Here is a 6,442-nt window from a genome sequence, read left to right as displayed (position 1 = left end):
ATGACTTTTTGAAAATTCAGATTCTTGGTCAAAGTCAAAGTCAACCACTTTGACCGTCGATTTAGAGGCCTTCGGGTTCGAATTTAGTGAAACGGACTGCGGAAATGGATTTGGCACGTCGAAAACTATCAGGATAGGTATACTCGGAAAATATTTACGGTCGTTTAAGGGTCGGTCAATGCCATTTTAAGTTTTGGTCAAAGAAAGTCAACGGTCAACGATCGGGTCGGGTTAGCGGTCGGGTCAAGTCAGACCGGTTTTATAGCCCTCCACTCTCCCTACGGCAGCGCATGTGGCGCGTGGGACGTCCTCAGGGACCCTAAAAATTACAAAAAAAATTTCTAAAAATTATTTTGAGCGATTTCGAGATACTTACAACAATCGGTTCAAATTTTTGAACGGCGGAGAGCTCGATTTTAACTCGGCCGAATCTATGACTGCTCCACCTCCTCACGCGCCGCCGTCGACGGCGAACAAGATTGACACCGACGGACTCGAAACGGTACAAGGAACACGATGGTGCAGGAGGTGTCGTAAACAGAGCAACGATCGGCGGTGAATTTGAGATTTTCCCGGCGATAGAGCTAAAAAAAACATCGATGCTTTGACTTGAAATTCCCGACGTTTGGCAGCGTTTCACTTCAATTAATTTAAGGGGATTGTTCCTGACTCAATAACGAACACGATGGTGATTTCAAAACGACGATCGGAATTCAGACGGCGTCGAGATCTAAGTCTGAAATCGGCGTAGGGGGAAGGGGATTTGGGGATATCATCTAAAACTAAACTTACCTAATTTTATTGGGTAAATCCAGGGCTTAGTCCTTGAATTTCCTTTAACTCTAAAACAAGCTCCAAATTTTAAAATCTTTCAATTTAGCCCCCAATTTTCACCAATTTTCACAATTAACCTCCAATTTCAATTAAATATTATTTTGTAAATATTCGGGTTGTTACAAGTTCCATATCCGTTTCAATGGGGAGCTCCCACGTTTGATGCCGGAGAAGCTTTTGCTATGATGGCAGCTTCATTTGTTGCTTTAGTAGAGGTTTAATTCTTCTGTTATAGTCTTGATATCGGTTCCGATAATTTTTACTGAACACATTTATCTAAGTTTGTAACACTTATTTACCATATGGTTAAACAGTCTACTGGTACCTACATTGCTGTTGCAAGATATGCAAGTGCAACTCCGCTGCCCCCTTCCATTCTCAGCCGCGGTATCGGTTGGCAGGTAAAATAAACTGATAAATTTCTATACAAATTGCTTGGACTTTTAGAGATGTTAAGTATAATTATGTGTTGTTTGTTTCATTCTTAGGGTGTTGGCATTCTCTTTTCTGGACTATTCGGAACCGGGAATGGGTCATCCATTTCAGTGTAAGATTCTTTCCTGCAACTAGTGGCACACAAGAAAACAATATCTGTTCATCTAACACCGTGTGAACAATGGCAGTGAGAATGCCGGTTTGTTGGCACTAACGCGTGTTGGCAGTCGAAGAGTTGTCCTGATATCCGCAGGCTTCATGATCTTCTCTCCATCCTTGGTCAGTTTCAAATGTCAATCTCTCTTGCTTTCTCTTTGTCACACTCCCTTGCTCATCTGTTTGCATGCATTGCTAAACAGGGAAATTCGGAGCTGTTTTTGCTTCGATTCCATCTCCAATATTTGCAGCTTTATAATGTCTTTTCTTTGCATACGTCGGTAAGTCATATCCGAATCAAGATTTATTATTTCCGTTCCATTCAACATTTCCATAATTCAACACTTTTTCTTAATGACAAGTCCAGGTTCAGGGGGTCTCAACTTGCTTCAGTTCTGTAACTTAAACAGCTTCAAAGCGAAGTTTATATTAGGCTTCTCTGTTTTCATGGGATTATCAATACCACAGTACTTCAACGAGTACACAGCAGTTAATGGTTTCGGTCCAGTTCATACTAGAGCTAGATGGGTAACTACCCTGTTTTCATTTTACCTTTTCTTTTACAACTCTATTTTGAATCCCTTGCAGAAAGCAGAGTTATTCCTCTTCGATTTCGCAGTTCAACGACATGATAAACATGACGTTCTCATCCGAAGCATTCGTTGCCGGTGTGTTGGCGATGTTTCTCGATTGCACGTTGCCCGGGAAAGACAATGCGATTAGGAAGGATCGGGGCATGCATTTTTGGGATAAGTACAGATCGTTCAAATCAGATGCAAGAAGTGAGGAGTTCTATTCCTTGGCCTTCGATCTCAACAAGTTCTTCCCATCAGTGTGATTGATCTTCGGACATAGTTTGCAACCTCGAATACTATGTTTCTCGACATCGATCCCGTCCATTTTCACCAACTGTTAACTCCATGAACAAAAAAACACATATGCTGCTGCAAAGTGCAAACAAATATAGTGTATTTCCTTAGTTTAGGACATCGTATATATGATTATAGTGTATTTCCCTCGTCTCCGGTGCGTGTGTTCATGAACCTATGTACGCATTGATGCATGTTAACACTGGTTGGTTCAAATGGTTGAATACTCGTCAATTATTGGTTCATACTTCTGACACGGATCATTATATCTTCTCAAAAGACATGTCTAATAGGATATATAGTACTCCTTTTTCCTTTTGGATGTAGGAATCATATCTTCCACTTCTTCAAAATATGATATTCTCACTCAATCTCGTGACGTCCTCGTTTATAATTTTTTTTTTTCTTTTTCTATGTGAATTTCATATCCCACCTCTATAATACGTGATATTTGTTGAGTCAACTAGCAAGAAAGCTTTACCCACAATCCCAACTCTGTTGTCGTCTTGTTGTATGGACTTAATCAACACAATGTGCATATATATATATATATAGTCTAGTCAAATCTGATACGAACTTGACATATATTGCAATCAATGCTTAAAAAGGAGTTCAAAGTGTATAATGTGCAGATTAGATTTTTCGAACATGCGATCCCAGTATGAGTAAGGTAAGTCTTTTTCTGACATGTTGGTGAAGCCAAGGGGAGATGGTCGTATGTGCCCCCACATTTCCGGGGACCGATCGTTCGCCAGAATATAGTCCAATTGACCATCCATGTCAAACTAGCGTATTCCATGGTACTATAAACTATAAAACACCATTAAAGGTCCAATAAATGTTCCTATTTCCTTGGTGTATCCACTTGGATATTGCAATGGTTGTTAAAACATAATGATGTGCTAGTATGAACATTGATTGCATGGTAAATAATATAAAGATTTTATTTTAGAAAAAATTATGGGTAGAAAAAGAAATTTTTTTACTAATGTCAAAAATAAAAGAATATAGGAGGAATCTTCATTAACAACTTGATATCTAATACTAATACCCAATATGTATTTTCAGAGATAATTACTTGATTATAAAAAAATTACATGGCAATAATTCTATTCAAAGTATTTTTTTAACTTTTAATCCAAATAAAATATAATAGAATTTTTAATTTCATTCAAACTAGGTTTACTATTTCTCAATCAATTTGAGTCAAAATAAATTTGGGTCAAACTCTAATAATCTTCATCTTGACACAAATTTTGAAAGGCAAAGAGTTTAAGATAAAATATCAAAATCGATGAAACACTCAAACTAAAAATAATAATTCTTCATATTCAGAAATAAATTATTCACCATAAGAACATATTTTTCGCTTCTTTACAAGTATTATTTTATAATTATCCTAAATGATTTTGCATACTTCAATTTTGGTAGGGAGCTTATTGGTAGCATAAAACCCTAAACTTAAAATATTCCTTATTAAACCCATTGATTGACACTTAAAATCTTCGAAGATTTAGATTTGAACAATTGCGTCTACAAGTTGTATGCATTGTTAATAATTAAAAAATTATGAATAATGCTACTTTATGTTACACAATCCGAGACAAAAATAAATAAAATAAAATTTTATTAGTAAAGGAGAAGAGATACGATTGAGAGTACTTAACCCGAGTAATAATTGGTACGAGTTGAGGCCTGCAATTACGTAGTTTCCTTAAGACAGATTAGTCATATGTTTCCCAAAATACAAAAACGATATGATAAGCTTAAAGTAACACAACTTGCGAGATCACGAACTTTTTCTTGGCAGGGAATGTCACTGAAAATAGAGAAAAGAAAATATTTTTAGTTGGGTAAAACCTAATTGGTTTACACGGCATTTTAGTTTTTTCACATAGGAGGAAATTGAAAACAATATAATCTAACTATTAATTAATATCCACAAATAAAATCGAAAATAATCAATTAATACCAACTTAATTAGAATATAATCGTAAACTGCAAGTCATACCAAATTAAAATTCGAATTAAAAGAAAATTATATAAATATCCTTTTTATTTCAAAATTACTCTTGGATAAAATATCCCCTCATACATTCACGTCACCCATGGCATGCAAATGCACCCCAACCCTAAAAAACTTAATAATAGGCTTTGGTTTGCACTCCTCCTCCACTTTCTAGCAAGACTCAATTTCAACCCAAATTATTCAATGTTTATCATGTTGGTTTCTGTATGTAAACCATTTCCTTTCTTGATATCCCACCAATGTGAGATATTGATTTTTCTCATTTTCCTTACAAAACACAATTCACATATACCTTACTTTGAGCATCAATTTCTCAATTTATCACTTAACCGTTTTGAGCATATGAGATACCGTTGTAAAGATCACATGTACTCTTAAAAAATATGCCTCAAAATTTCCAATTTATCACAATTTTCAACCCTTTATAATAACCTTAAACTATTAATTTTTTTATTATTATCTAATAATGATAATAGTTTTATATTAAAGTTAAAAGGCTGTTTCCGTTGTGGAGGAGATGCTGTATTATCTTAGGAAAAGAAACATGAAGATGCTCTATTAAATAGTTGAGAATATATGCCATAATTTGCCTCTTCATTGTCACGCTTTGCATCGTCCTTCTGTCATTGGCTCTCGGATCCGATCACTTGGTTTATATGTGGAAATTGATCTTCCTTTCTTTTTCTAAAATAGAATTGATTAGTCAAGTTTTAGTCTTTGAACTTGTTCTTTTTTTTACATTGATACTTGGACTTTTTTTTTCTCCACATTGGTACTTAAATTTGTTTACTTTTTTATATTAGTATTGTTGACGTATAACAGGTGAAGTGATTATTATACACAATCTTCTCTAACCCATACACAATAACAAATTATATAAATATAATAAATATTAAGACAAGACACAATCACAATACAAAAGATAACCAAAACACATGAAAATTAACATGCATACACAGACAAAAATACTAAACACCTAAATTAAACTCTAAATCTTTTTTCAAAATCTCTTTGGTAGACATCTCAAATCAATCAGAACTTTAGGGACCATTTTATACATTATACAAATCATGGGCCCATTTAAGCATATAAACAACCATTAAAGAATACAAAAGTAATTTTTACCACTTTTATAACTAGGACGAATAATGGTTAAATTATATTAGAAGTCTTATAATATATTGAAAATTTATTGTTGAAAAATATTTCATATATTCAATGAATAAGCCTTACAATAAACGTTCCTATATTTACAATCGAGATAACCAACTAACCACCTATAACAAACTCAAAATTTCTTAATGTCTTTGGCCGCTTCAAGATGGGACTTCTTTGGCCGTCACATAAATTGACTAAGGTGATGAACTGAGTAAGTTATATCAGGCTGAGTATACGTTAAGTATATAAGGCGTCCAAATTGTTGTGAAATTTGGGTTAATTTCCACCAATAACAATTCACCTTGAAAACTATTATCTAGGTGACTAGTGTGAAAACGATTGTACTAAAAATCACTCCAAGGTAGATTCCCAGGAAAGAGGAGGGGTCACAATGGTCCCTCTTAAAACCCACTTTCCTTAGACAGAACTACCAAGACAAGTAATTTTAATAGGGCAATAATTAACAACAACTATACCCGACAATAGCTATTAAATAGACATAAAAGAGAACACCAAAATATTTCACTAATAGAGGAAATATTACAAAGAGAGAAAGAATACAAATAGCCTTTAAAATAGAAGAAGGCTTATATTTGTGGGGATGATTAACTAAGGAGGAGGAGGGCTTTATTTATAACAAAAGAATTTCCCCTCCTCCTTATACACAACCAATGTGGGACTTTTGCCAAAAACCAACAAATCTTCACCTTGGCAAATTCACACACATCTCTAAAAAAAACAATATTTTAATTTGTAACATATGACCAAGTCTAAACAATGTTTAAACTTGACCGCAGTTACCACTTTTGTCAACATATCAGCAGGATTCTCAGTGGTCCGAATCTTCTGGATTATGACTCCACCTTCTTCTAGAATCTCTCGTACAAAGTGATATCAAACATCGATGTGCTTCGTCCTTGCATGGTAAACCTGTTCTTTGCTAAATGAATAGCACTCTGAC

General features: G+C 34.7%; 1 pseudogene; it reads left to right on the top strand.

Annotated features, from left to right (window-relative positions):
- Positions 1–956: 956 nt before the first annotated feature.
- On the top strand, positions 957–2,384 carry LOC120151405 (annotated as a pseudogene).
- The last annotated feature ends 4,058 nt before the right edge of the window (positions 2,385–6,442 follow it).

Source organism: Hibiscus syriacus, unplaced genomic scaffold (genome assembly GCF_006381635.1).
Source record: "Hibiscus syriacus cultivar Baekdansim isolate YM2019G1 unplaced genomic scaffold, ASM638163v2 tig00111057_pilon, whole genome shotgun sequence".
Classification (NCBI taxonomy): Eukaryota; Viridiplantae; Streptophyta; class Magnoliopsida; order Malvales; family Malvaceae; genus Hibiscus; species Hibiscus syriacus.
This window is presented reverse-complemented; position numbering and strand designations above follow the sequence as displayed.